This window comes from Phocoena phocoena, chromosome 18 (assembly GCF_963924675.1).
Source record: "Phocoena phocoena chromosome 18, mPhoPho1.1, whole genome shotgun sequence".
NCBI lineage: Eukaryota > Metazoa > Chordata > Mammalia > Artiodactyla > Phocoenidae > Phocoena > Phocoena phocoena.
In genome coordinates this window covers 34,308,139-34,323,803 of record NC_089236.1, presented here as the reverse complement: position 1 = coordinate 34,323,803, position 15,665 = coordinate 34,308,139, and positions in this window count along the sequence as shown.

The following is a 15,665-nucleotide window of genomic DNA, read 5'->3' as shown; positions in this document are numbered from 1 at the left end:
CCTTTAAACCAAGCTTCCTTATTCTAATATCTTGGCACATTTGTGGACTTTTATTCAATAAATAAGCAAATATTTGTGGAATAACATCAGGAACCATAACAGCCTCAGGGGAATCAGAAATTAATAAAAATAAAGCCTCCTCATGTGTAGAATTTACATTCTATGGAAGAGAAAAGACAATAAACAAATACGTATGATACATAATGGTTGATTGTGAGTGTAGTGGAGAGAAATGAAGATTAAGAGTAATCTTCATCTTAATGACGATTAAGAGAAGGGATTTTCATTAAAATATCTTCTCTTTGTTCTATGATTATGTGTCCAACTTTTGTAGCAAGATGCTATTTTTAGATTATGTGGAAACTTTCTGAGGTACTTGAAGATGGTGGAATTAAGAGAAGAAAAACTATTTAGTGTCTATCAGGGATCCATTAACATGTTGGAAAACAATGGAAGATACAACTGAGGTAAAAAGACCTATGTGGCAGGGATGCCTTGTGGCAGAAGTGGGATGCCAGCTGAACTGTGAATAAAAATAGAATATAAGTAAGGGTACACCATGAACAAAAACCTGAGTCAACATGTTCAGAATATTCAAAGTACAAGTCTGGGTGGAAGAAGGCATATCATGGAATGACTGGGTAGGATAGAGAAGTTTTTATTAAATTATAGAAACTTTAGATTATATCAAATTAGATTCATAATTTATAGTCAATTAATTATGTCTTTACACTGTTACAAATTGAAAACATTTATCTTCCTTGGGAGAACTAAAGCTGGAGCAATAATTGGAGATTTCTAGACAAGTCTTAATGTGTCCTGGGTCATGACTTTAGTTTTCTTTAATTAGAAAAGACAGCTTGCTCTGTAAAACATATGTGAGAGAAATAACCTAGTTTATAGTTTTGATTTTTTTTACTGCAATTATTCAGCATAAGTTATTGGGCTTCTTTCTTATTTTGCATATGTGGCTTAAGAGGAATCTATACCAAAGCCCAGGTGTATACTATGCTGAAGAAACAACATGTGAAACTCAACATAAGTGAAAATGCTTTTGTTATAAAGAAGTTTTAGAAGAATTTCTCACTCAACTCTCCTTGACATAGTTAATGCTTTACTTAGTTTACCCTAAATTCTTTCCTAAGTTAATTGATATTCCTGTATAGACTGTTATGCCTCTATATGGAGAGATTTCATATGAAAAATGATATGACTTTTTTTAATGAAAATTGGAACACTAAATATAGAAAACTAGTGAAGCTGATTGTTCCATAGACTTGAACTTACATGCCCTTCAAAGAGAGAACTGCCCTCATTATTTAGCAGCTTATAGACAGTTCTAATGAACAAAAATTGCATTGTTTTGAGTCTTCATTTGCAAATGAAAAATTTTATTTCTTGGCACTGATGCACACGCAAGTTGAAGTCATTTTAATCAAATAATTGTGTTTCTGGAAAGAGAACACTACTGGTAAAATTAAAAGGAACACTTTGAAAGTTCCAACATTTAAAGCCTTTATTTAACCCAGGTCTAGACTAAACAGAGGAACTCATTATAAGGTAATGAGTGACATAATACTGCCTCTTACACTTTGAACACTTGCCTATTTTATTATATAATGAAATTAAAGTCACTATTTAAAGCTTACTGGAATGATAGATTTTAAAACTTTGATTCAAAATGTAATGTGCTGATCAGTATAGGTATGTGTGGTATACTGTTTTAATAAATTACTATTATCAATAAAAAATCTTATTTCACAAACAGCTTTTTAATTTACATCACAAATGGAAGCATTTATTTCTTTATCAATAGCAAGTTATTGACTTACATCTCAAAAAAGTCTACTAGTGCCACAATATACAAACAATGACAGTGGAAAAAAAATACCATCAAAGGAGAACTAATTATAATGAGGGAAACTTCAAATTGACCACATCTCTATAATCAACAGTGCTAAGAAATAACCAGCACACCTACAAATACAATCAGCAGTGACAGAAATACAGGAATGTAATCATCAGTGACAGAAATATGAAAACATTACCACAGCAAGAGAAGTTTGGAAAAATCATGTAACTCTTTAATGAAGTGTTGGTACAGTTTATATATATTTTATGTCCATGAAGAGACTTGGAAAGCTGGCTATCAAATTTACAAATAGCTGTTAAACTGCCCAAATCATGATTGTTGTCCAAATCCCACAATTCTGAGTACTGGGATTGGAGATGAGGTTTGCAAATCCTCGTAAAAGTTGTATATTATCCTAGCCGAAGGTCTTCACTTCATAAATCTTTCTCTACCTTTTTTTTTTTTAGTATGGCAAAAGGCCTCAGTATTGCATCTCTGTGTGACACCCAGATATCGAACCATGTCATACAACTATCTTAGGCCTTGTAAGTGGCTTTATTCTGAGTTGCAGCCATATTTCGAAGAATAACAGCTGGTAATTATCTAATTTAATCCACTCAGCTGCTCTCAACTTCTACAATAAATATTGTTAGCTCTTCATTACAACCATGTGTCAAAATATCTGAACTAAAGAAGATAACTATACTATTGAATACTTGTCTCAAGGAAGTATTGGTTAATTCTGATTGTATAAACATAATAATTTGCCTGATTTACATTTCCTTCTACCTAAAGTGATCATGAAGGTGCCTGTCTAGTGATAAGCTTACACTTATCTGAATATTTTATGGAATTCAAGCATTCCTTAAAAGTTCTAGGATGACCATATAATTTATCATTCCAACTATATCTCTTTTGATAATGAGAGTGGACACTATTTATAATTACATAAAAAACATTACACACACTCCATAGATAAAACACCTACATTCCAAATTTCTATTTATCAAAAATTACAAGACTTATGGAAAGTAACTAATAACTTAAGGAATGGAAATAGCTTAACTCCTTGTGTTCTTTTCAGTTCAGAGACAGAAAAAAACATATCCTTGAAATCTGACAAATTTTTTCATGTCACAGAGCTTTCAAGTACTTGAGAATTTGAAAGAAACTGTCAAAAGCTACTCACAATTCTCAATTCTTCATGGTTGAGGGATCTTTTAAATCTAGAAACAGACTTTCATCTTAGAACCAGGCAAATTTTCCTTCCTAGAAATAAGACAAATATTCCTGCCTTATTCTCCTAGGCTTATCAAATCTGAATAGAAAGAACAAGGCATTAAAGCAAAACAGCAAGGATTTGAATTTCTGTTTATTTTAACTGTTATGAATTTTTAGTTAATGTTTTGTTGATCAAATATTTATACATATTTATATTTACACATAATTATATATATATAACACATATATATGTACATATGTACCTATATACATATGTACCTATATATCTAGCTATCTTTTGAGAACTAATAATTATCACAAAATGTAAGTAATGGTGTTCAATAGGTAAGAATAATTCATTTGTTAGTTAAAATTCAAAACCACAATATGAATCTAGCTAATATCAGAATTCCATAATAAACCAACATTTCTTCTAGTGTCTCTCTACAAATTATATTATCTTTAATAAATGTAAATTAATGTGTAGATACTTATTTAGTGAATTATAAAAGTTGTATTCTAGTCTTTTGTTGCTTGGAGAAAAAAAATCTCAGTAAAATTAGCTTACTAAGGTTAAAAATACTGTCTCTGAATTTATAAATAAGGATGACTATTTGACCTATTATCATGACATTGTGGGCAGATCATTGCACATAAGTAAAATATATATATATATATATATATATATATATATATATATATATATATATATTAAAAAGAAGCCCAGAAAGAAGATGCCAAGTTTCATTCAGTACTAAATCCACTTTACCCATTACTTTACAAAAGCAATCTAAATGTCAAATTTCTGATATCAAAATTGGTAGCAAGTAAATCACATAGCACTAAACTGCAAAGTAGAATGCAAAATTTAGAACAGTAGGTTGTATATAATTAGGAGAGTTTGTGCTCCTAAATATAAAAGTTCTTCATTCAACATGAGGGAATAAAACCCTTTAGAAATCAGCAGTCGGGTTTTACTCTTTAAAGACTTAAGACAAACATAAGGGCAACAGATAAAACACGAGTGCTCCGTTAAGAGAAGCAGGCTTTTCACACACAAATGTATAAAGTCATTAGCAGAACTAATCAGAGAATGTTGTTATGTTTTGCCTTCTTTTATCCTTAAATATTTTGCCTACATTCCTTTCAATAAGAATTGTAAAGTTTTAAGGCAGAGGTGTGTCATACCTAAAAGACTTGCATTTCTAAATCTCTTGCATACTGTATTCACTCACTAAACAAATAACTCTGAATATTTATAGCCAGGTAGTATTTTAAGTTTGGGGGATATAGAAATGAAGAAGGAAAAGTCCCTGCCTTCATGACACTTAAATACTAATAAGGGAGGCAGATGATGAATAAAAGTATAAATAAATATACTATAAAATGTCAGTCCTGTGATGGAAAATAAAGGCAGATGGTAGATAAAAAGTGATTTAAGTGAGGGAAATTAATAAAGAGCAGTCATTCAAGTTCTTTCTGAAAGAGTGTCTTTTTTTTAAATTTAATTTTTATTTTATATTGGAGTATAGTTGATTTAAATGTTGTGTTAGATTCAGGTGCACAGCAAAGTGATTCACTTATACATACACATATATCCATTCTTTTTTAGATTCTTTCCCTGTATAGGTTATTACAGAATATTGAGTAGAGTTCCCTGTGCTATACAGTAGGTCCTTGTTGATTATCTATTTTATATATAGTAGTGTGTATATTTTAATCCCAAACTCCTAATTTATCTCTCCACCCCCACATTTCCCCTTTGGTAACCATAAGTCTGTTTTTGAAGTCTGTGAGTCTGCTTCTGTTTTGTAAATAAGTTCATTTGTATAATTTTTTTGGATTCCACATATAAGTGATATCATAGGATATTTGTCTTTCTCTGTCTGACTTACTGCACTTAGTAAGTAAGCTTTTGCACAGTAAAGGAAACCATAAGCTAAACAAAAAGACAAGCCACAGAGAAAATAATATTGCAAACTGTGCAACTGACAAGGGATTAATCTCCAAAATATACAAACTGCTCATGCAGCTCAATATCAAAAAACAAACAACCCAATCAAAAAATGGGCAGAAGACCTAACTAGACATGTCTCTGAAGAACACATGCAGATGGCCAAAAAGTACATGAAAAGATGTTCAACATCCCTAGGTGTTAGAGAAATGCAGATCAAAACCACAATGAGGTATCAACTCACAGCAGTCAGAATGGCCATCATTAAAAACTCTAGAAATAATAAATGCTGGAGAGGGTGTGGTGGGAATGTAAATATTTACAACTGCTATGGAGAACAGTATGGGGGTTCCTTTAAAAACTAAAAATAGAACTACCATACGATCTAGCAATCCCACTCCTGGGCATATATCCAGAGAAAACCATAATTCAAAAATACAAGCACCCCAGTGTTCATTGCAGCACTATTTACAATAGTCAGGATATGGCAGCCACCTAAGTGTGCATCAACAGAGGAATGGATAAAGAAGATGTGGTACATATATACAATGGAATATTACTCAGCCATAAAGAAGAATGAAATAATGCCATTTGCAGCAACATGGATGGACCTAGAGATTATCATACTAACCAAAGTGGTGTCTTTTGAGCAGAGACCAGGATTAAATAAGGGCATGAGCCATGCAAAGATGTGAAGGAGAAACATATCATGCAGTGCAACAGCAAGTTCAAAGACCCTGAAGAGGCAATGAACTGGGTTATGTTGACAGAGGTAGGTAGAAGGGAGATGATGTGAAACTGATTAGAAGGGTATTTCCAGCCTTCTAAGGGATGAAGGATTAGGGTTGTAACAGGGGAAATGATAATAATTAGTTAGGCTGAGAATATAGATTGAATGTTGAGGCAAGAGTAAAAGTAAATCAGTTCCATGTGGGATGAGAGGAAAGGAAACAAATCAAGAATGCTGTCTGTATGTTGGCCTGAACTATGGGGTAAATGGTGGACAATTACTGTTATTGGTACCATTGTGTGGGGAAAGTAGAATCAAGTGTTACATAATGGATATAACCAATTTGAGATGCCTACTAGATATTCAAGTGGAGATATTAAGAAACAAGTTGGCTATAGGAATCTGGCACTTGGTGGAACTGTATATGTTGAAGGAAGGTTATGGAGACTTGAGCTATACATTCAGAAATCATCACCATATAGAGGCTATTTAATGCCATGGGATACAGAATATCATTAGCAAGAGAGTACTCATAGCCACAGAGAAGAAAAAACATTTAGAAAGGGGAGGAGGAGCCAGCCAAGGTTACTGAGATGGTGTGGTCAGTGAGATGGCAGGGAATCTGGAAGAGAGGTTGGGTATTCTGAGTGGAGTAAAAAGGAGAATGTATGAGAAAAAAGCAGTAACCATATGTCAAATATAATACTATCATAATAAAATTGCCATTGAAATTTTGTAAGTGGTTAGGCTGTAATATTTCCTGACACTTAGCAGAGCAGATTATGTTGCCTGGAAAAGGAGTCATTTCCATCCTGTTAACTGGATCTATGAGCAGTATTGTTCTCTCTGCTTATCTTCTAGGGACAAAGATTACCAAGAGTAGACATTCCTTGGTGCATAATTAATTGGATTAAATCATTTTTGTAGCTTTGAAAGGTCAAATAAACTAGTACACAATTTGGTAAGAATTAGTAGAAGCATCCCAGTGTCAAACAACCCCAGTGTTGTTCTTTTGAGGGACATGCTTGTAATGAAAAATAGGAGTAAGTCACTTGTGCTAATAAATCATTATTATGTTAAATCTGAGCATCCTGAGGGAGTAGGTGCACCTAAGAAAAAATAACAGGTAAGAATTGGGAAGGAAAGCTCCTAATTGTTTGTAGTTTTTAGAATCCCAACTTGACTCTCTTCTACCAGCCATTTTTCCTTTGCATTCACATCTATTCATGATACTTCAAATGTCACCTGTATGCTTATGACTTGTACATCTACATTTTTTTTTTAAGAATTAATTTTATTTATTTATTTACCAATTTAAAAAATTTATTTATTTTTGACTGCACTGGGTCTTTATTGCTGCGTGTGGGCTTTCTCCAGTTTCAGCGAGAGGGGGCTACTCTTCGTTGTGGTGCGCAGGCTTCTCATTGTGGTGGCTTCTTTTGTTGCAGAGCATGGGCTCTAGGCGCATGGGCTTTGGTAGTTGTGGCACGCAGGCTTAGTTGCTCCGTGACATGTGAGATCTTCCTGGACCAGGGCTCGAACCCATGTCCCCTGCATTAGCAGGCAGGTTCTTAACCACTGTGCCACTAGGGAAGTTCCTGTATGTCTACATTTCAAGGCCAGATTTTTTCATTGATCTTGAATATTTCTGTTTACTGACTTCCCAGAGATATCTCATCCCCCGCATATCAGAAATATTACACAGTATTTCCCTGCCTCTTTCCTGCTCCTTTCACTGTCTTCGGAAGGGTACTAACTTCAATCCAGCTTTTAAAACTCAAAACCAGGAGTCATCCATAACTTTTGCTTTCCTACTTCTCTATATTCTTACAATAATACCTTACATTTCTTATACTTCCTATGTATATTTTGACTAGTTATCTCTGTCTTATACACTCCATCTCTTATCTGACAGCATCGTCCCATTTGGTCTCCCTACTTTAAACACGACTCAGTCTCTCTCCGCATTAGCTTTAGGTTTCTTAATTATACAACCCTGCATGATCTGAGCTCTATTTAACACTCTACCCTTATTTGGGACTGTCACATACATAAATAAACCAAAAAGAGACTGTACAAACTCTTTTTCATGTGCCTAGATACCATGAGGAGCCAAAGAGAATAAATTAATAATGACACCAAAGTGTAAAATATATGCTTATGTTATCAGAAACTAAAATCAAAAGTATCTACTTTTAGAAATTATAATTATTTTACTACAAACTAACTTAGCTAAAGAAATGGCATATATTCTAAAAATTAAAATGCAGGAGTTATGACAATTTATCTGTATTTACCCTCATATAATATGATCAGATTATGATAAACTATGATCTCATATTTTAATTGAAAGTTATGGAAAACAAAATGCATTATCAGAAGCTAAATTCAATTGACCATAAGAAAGAATATGTTGCCTGAAATTGCATCCTGATACCTTTATCCTTTACTTATGGAAATCCTCCTAATTCTTCAAAACCTAACTCAAAAGCTGTCTTCTTAATGATAACTGTTTTAAAGCCCAATCAGATAACCACTTCATCTTCTTATTGTGTTTTACTTCTACTTTTATTGTAAGACATACTTTATTCTGCCTTGTATTAAAGTATCAGATTGGCCAAAAAGTTCATTCGTCTTTTTCTGTAAGATGGCTCTAGTAGCACTTAGTTGTCTTTAACTTCATTTGAAACAATTTTGTTAGATTATATTGTGACACCTTCATTTAAAAAAAAGCTTATCAAAATTGGTGTGTTTTTTGTTTTTTGGTTTTTTTTTTTTTTTTTTTTTGCAATACGCGGGCCTCTCACTGTTATGGCCTCTCCTGTTGCGGAGCACAGGCTCCGGACGCGCAGGCTCAGTGGCCATGGCTCACGGGCCCAGCCGCTCCATGGCATGTGGGATCCTCCCGGACCAAGACACGAACCCGCATGCCCTGCATCGGCAGGCGGACTCTCAACCACTGCGCCACCAGGGAAGCTCAAAATTGGTGTATTTTTGTGTAGCCATTTTAATATTGAAAATGGAAGAAAAAAAGCAACATTTTCAGCATATTGTGCTTTATTATTTCAAGAAAGGTAAAAATGCAACTGAAACACACAGAAAGATTTGTGTAGTGTATGGAGATGGTGCTGTGACTGACGAAACGTGTCAAAAGTGATTTGCGAAGTTTCATGCTGGAGATTTCTCGCAGGACGATGCTCCACAGTCGGGTAGACCAGTTGGAGTTGATAGAGATCAAATCGAGACATTAATTGAGAACAGTTAACTTTATACCATGTGGGAGATAGCTGACTTACTCAAAATATCCAAAGCAAGCACTGAAAATCATTTGCACCAGTTTGTTTATGTTAATTTCTTTGATGTTTGGGTTCCACATAAGTTAAGCGAATGAAACCTTCTTGACCATATTTCAGCATGTAATTTTCTACTTAAACATAATGAAAATACTCCATTTTTAAAACAAATTGTGATGGGAGTTGAAAAATGGATACTGTACAATAATGTGGAGCAGAAGAGATCATGGGGCAAGCGAAATCAACTATACCAAAGGCCGGTCTTCATACAAAGAAGGTAATGTTGTGTATATGGTGGGATTGGAAGGGAGTCCTCTATTATGAGTTCCTTCCAGAAAGCCGAACAATTAATTCCAAAAAGTATTGCTCCCAATTAGACCAATTGAAGGCAGCACTCAACGAAAAGCATCCAGATTTAGTCAACAGAAAACATATAATCTTCCATCAGGTTAACACAAGACCACATGCTTCTGTGATGACCAGGCAAAAGCTGTCAGGAAAGTTCTGATTCATCCACTGTATTCATCAAGCATTGCACCTTCGGATTTCCATTTATTATGGTCTTCACAAAATTCTCTTAATGGAAAAAAAATCAATTCCCTGGAAAACTATAAAAGGCACCTGAGCTGTAAAAGTTCTTTGCTCAAAAAGATAAAAAGTTTTGGGAAGATGGAATTGTGAAGTTGCCTGAAAAATGGCAGAAGGTAGTGGAATAAAAAGGTGAATATGTTGTTCAATAAAGTTATTGGTGAAAATGAAAAATGTGTCTTTTATTTTTACTTAAAAACTGAAGGAAGTTTTTGGCAAACCAAATAGTTTTGTTGACAGTATACTGCAAAAAAAAAAAAAAAAAAAAAAAAAAAAAAAAAAATTATATCTTCCTTGAAGGCAGGTAGTATGATTAAACACATTTGTTTTCACTGAAATACAACCATCCTTCATTTAATAAAGATTAGGGTTTTTATAATAGTACCTTATAGTATCTTAAAATAATTTCTATATTTTCTTTTTTTTTAGTTAAAATATATGAATTGACAAAATTGTTGCTCAATATGTGCCACAAAGCTTACCTCTCTACTAATTCAGATTATGATTTCTCATGAAGAAATAAATAACTATAAGTCTCAGCATCAGTTATTGTACATTTATTCTTATTTATTTATTTATTTATTGCGGTACGCAGGCCTCTCGCTATTGTGGCCTCTCCCATTGCGGAGCAACAGGCTCCGGACGCGCATGCTCAGCGGCCATGGCTCACGGGACTAGCCGCTCCGCGGCATGTGGGATCTTCCTGGACCAGGGCCTGAACTCGTATCCCCTGCATCGGCAGGTGGACTCTCAACCACTGCGCCACCAGGGAAACCCTGTACATTTATTCTTTACACAGATTAAAATTTATAAACATTTGTAGACATTTTAATTGAATATATATACAAACATACATATAAAATATATATTAGACATATATGTACCAAATATATGTATAGTCTGTTATACATACACACACATGATCACATGCATAAATCAGAGGCTATTTGTGACATTCTTCACAGAAATAGATCTCAAACGAAATTAGAAATATGGCTGGTGTCATATTTAATGAATTGATTAGAAGTTAATCATAAATACTGAGTGTGAGACTCAGAAAATATTTTAAAATTCCAAATAGAACATAACTTTCAATGACTTCAATAGAGCAACTTTTTCTGACTTTACTCAGAATATTTTCATGTCATGGAAAGAAGCCATTTACTTTAACACATTTTATCCCACATCTTATTTTGAGAAAAAAATTAATGATGTCACTGATCCCAGTTTATTTCACACTTATGCACTCCCTCAATCATTTCAATTGAGTTGAACAGGATACTGAAGAAGGTTGGCAATGTTTTTCTCTAAGGATATCTTAATTTTTTGTCAATATGGCATAATTTATTGTAGTTAGAATGTCGCCTAGAGTGGTCAGAGGGGATAGATTATCTCTTCAAGTTCTATTCTACCACTTACAAGATGTTTTACAGGAAAGAGTGGACTACAACATACAGGCCCTGGGCCTCTGTAGAAACCAGCCCTGATGAACACAGGCATGCCAGATTTATTATATTATGCATCTATCAAGGTCCTGATCAAAAGAACTTGATCCCAATGTAAATAATTATTAAAATATTATTAGATACCAAAATCAAAAAATTTAGAAAGAAATGGAAAATATCATCACCTAGGTGGAGGCTTTGAAAGGTTTTTTTGATGATTTTTGAATACAAAATAATGACAGAACTTGATTCTACACAGTGCTGCTTAGGTCATGAGAATTTGGGCTACTTCTTTTAAAGACCTTAAATAATTCTCTAGATATAGCAACTGAACACAACTTGCTTAAAGCGAGGTTTCCCAACCTTGGCAATATTAACATTTTGGGTCAAATAATTGTTATGGGAGGTTGCCCTGTGCATTGTAGGATGTTTAGCAGCATCCCTGGCCTCTACCCACTAGATGTCAGTAGCACCTCCTCTTCAAGTTGTGACGTCCAAAATATACCTGTCAAGTGTCTGCTTGAGGGTAAAACAACCTCTGTTTGGGAAACACTGGTTTAAATAAAATTGAAAATGTTTTTCATAATTAGCTCAAAGCAACTTTATGCTATTGGTAAAGACAGAAGTTTGTTACATTGATTTCCAAAGAAGAAGCTAAGAGAAATATCTAGATACTGAAAAGGAATGTTTGGTTGAAAATAATTGAGTCAGTGTTAGACATAACAACAGTTACAAACTATAGTGTAAGTATAGATGTTACTTAGTAACATTTTTGCAATACTGTGAATTTTAGTGTGTGAAAATTATGAAAAAGTGTTAAGGTTATATTTATGACAAATGTTGTATATCTATTCATCTATATTTGTTTGATTCTTCACAATCTATTAAGCTCTGCCTCCGTTATGTTTCAATTAACTTATCAGTTTCCACCTTTATATTATCTGTTATTATATCCTGAATATTATTTTCTATATCTTATTAATTTGAATATAGCTAGTCCTTATAAATTTATTGGAAAGATAAATATGTGTATATAGGTATATATACATATATGTACAATACACACATATATACTTTTGTGCGATGTGATGTGTATATATAAAATATGTGATGTGTATATATTATATATACATGATATACTTTTGTATAATATATATATACATCTATATATAAATGTTAAAAATCATTGGAAAATATTATTTTCAGTGCCAAAATTGAAAATAATCACCTCTTTCTAAAATGAGAATACCTCTAACATTTCCTCTATTTCTTAACAAAGTATACATAAAAGTTAGTTGTTCTCATTTATCCCCATATAAGTACTTGCATATCCTTGCCTTTTTCCAGAACAGATATGAAGTCAACTGCATTGTCCCATAAAAACTTGAGGAATTTATTTAGGGTTTAATCTATTGTTAAAATATCACTATTTAAAAAAAGAATTCTACCCCCATATATTGATTTTTAAACCTCTAGCGACACCAAAATATGTCCACCATGCTGAGCACCATGAGTTTGGGATGAAGTTATGTGTGTATAGGTGATTTGAATTGTAAATATGGTGATAGTTACTTTAATACACCTGTCTCTAGAAACATTCATGCAGGTCTTAATGAAAAACAACTATACAAGTAATTTGTGTCTGCAAGGAATAGCCACTTTGTAGTGATTGGTATATTGATTGATTAATAAGTATTAGACATTGTGTGAGTGCTACTGTATTCAGTGTAGATGCTTATTTAGATTATTTTCCCCAAAAATATATGAATGCAAAAGCATTGATGATATTTCCATTTATGGACATTCAATAATGATATTGGGGCATGATTATTCTCAGAGCATAATATTATGTAAGAATATCTTCATGTTAAACTCTGAAGTAAACTCTACTTACCATTATATTATTTTAAAACCTTTGATAGAATGCTCCATTCTATTACACAATCCTTCACTTTGTACTGTGTTTATCAGTCACTTTTAAATTATTTGGACTAAATTTTTCAAAAGAATCTGTCGATTATTCTAAGATTTAAAATGTTAAAACTAATACTACATGCAATTTTGATGTTATTATGGCATAATTGCTCAAATCATAATATTGAAAATGAGATAAAAACAATAATGTTAAAAAATTAGACATTGAGTAACTACAATAGGAAAATATCCAGATAAATATAATTTGCCAAATGAATAAAATATACATGTTGGTAATAGGTTTGAGTTAGCACAGCAGACATCATTTTCCATTGCTTTTCTTAAATAATTGTCATCCTACTAATTAAATGTTTCTCCTCCTCTCCTTTTCTCCGAGATCCTCACTTAAGTGGGGTAGGAAAGGGGTAATCTTGCAAGCAAGGAATGTCTATGTTCATGTAATAAAGACATCTTAGTAACTAGGCCACTCACAATATTTAGCAACTTTTTCAACATTATCGTAAGAATCAGATTAAAAAAATTGCCTTTAATGATGAGAATACGCTAAAAAGTCTCCCTGAAAATGTAAATGGCAACCACAGTGAGCAACGATGATATCTTAATGTACAGGACAAAGTGAACTAGGTTTATTTAAAAGTCTCAGAATCATTGATTTTACTGAAAGGGAAAAAAAATCAAAATATATAAAGCTGACCAAGAGAAGGTAGACTAACTCACTGTTAAATCTTTTCTGCAGTAGGCTGCTTAGTATAATTATTTTATGTTCCTTGAGGGTTAATGGATCGTCATAGACACGTAATGGTTTTATTTACTAAAGAACTAAAAATATATCCTACATTATACTGACAAACTTCAAATTGGAGTAATTCATAAACTTATTACATATGTAAAAACACTATACAATTTTTCCTATTTTATACATAAAGTTATTATGCTTATTTATAAATATCTTTAAGAGTGAAGAGCTACCCATTCATGTATATTTATGCACATACATACAGATACTGTTATAGGAATTAGCCATGTTGTAAACCCTATTGCAATGGTTATGTATAAAATTGAACCTGATAGATATTTGACAACGTCATCAATGAATCAGGAGACCAGTATAAAAGCATGGTCTTCCTTTAAGCAAAGATTCTATAACATTATTCTTAGTAATTATAAGGAAAAAAGACTCCAAATTTTAATATTGGATTATATATCTTTCATAGAATGTGGTTCTAAGTTAAATAATGATTACATCAGCATAATGTCAATATATTTTATTTGTTTTTAACTTTTATATCAACCATGTTTCTCTATAAAATGCAAATTATATAAGTTTTAATTATGTAATATCCTGGCTCACAGAAGATGAGGAGTAAAGGTAAGAGAAGGGTTATCTAGATGAAAAATAGCTAAAGTTGATAGATCTAAATTAGATGTTTAAGTATATTTCTTAAAGGATCAAGGGTAAGAATTAATATAATCAAAACACAACAACAGAAGTATGGGGATGGAGATTGAAAGGGAATTATAAGTAGTGTGTACAAATTTCCTTATGTTTCAAAAAAAATCAGTTAACAAAGGTATATGGTCTTTATTTAAGTTATGGTGATATCTACCAGAAACAGTTATGAACACTAAAGGTTAAATATGCTTACCTCTAAGAAGTGGTAAAAGAATGAGGAAGGAATGGTGCAAGAGACTTTTACTCTTCATTTTTCATCCCAGAGTGTGATATGCAATCAAACTGCCTTGATTCAAATTTAGTTTCACTACTTACAACCTGTGGCTTTAGTCAATTGACTAAACATCTATTTATCTTAGTTTCTTCTTTGGCAAAATGGAATTAATAGTACCTCTATTGTAGGGTTTTTATCAGGATTTAACCAGTTAATATTTTAAAAGTTGTTAGAATAGAACCTGATATTAAGTAAGCACTAAAAAAGAGTTAAATAAACAAAAGAAAATAAGTATCATGGACCTGCATAATGGCTAATGCATTTCATATTAACACATAATTTACATTAAAAAAAACAGTTATTAGTACAAATATATCCATAGTATGAGTAATTGAAATAGTATTTTTCTAATGGCATCTGATGTATTATAAATGTCTAAATTTATAAACACATTTTTTCGTATAAGATGGTAAGTTCTTAGAAAAAAATATATTTAGGTTTTGAAGAACTTACTTTATGGGAAGGAAATACTCTATATTCTAATATTTGGCATCGTGTATAATATAATTTTTGAAATGGAAGGCAAAGTGAATGGAAATTGCAGAATTTTCTGAAATTAGTTGTATTCTCACTAGAAAATTGAAAACACTTTTACATTATTTTAGTTCTAATCATTCAATATGCCAAATAGTATACTTATTTTTCTTATGGTTTAAGATATTGAACATCTCACTATGCAAGATGCAAAGGAAATTTCTTGAATCTTGAGTTCTAGAACTTAATCTGGACCAAACTTCAATTTAACACCTCATTGAATTAATATGTGTCTTCAAATCCTTAGCTGGAGAAGGAAGAAAAATAAAGAAAAGCATCTCTCAATTTCACTGTTTTACTCAATCATTGACCATAATTTAATGTGTAGTACTCAATGGGTCTCATCCTGTAGTATTTCAGAATAATTATTTTTGAAATACTGGCAG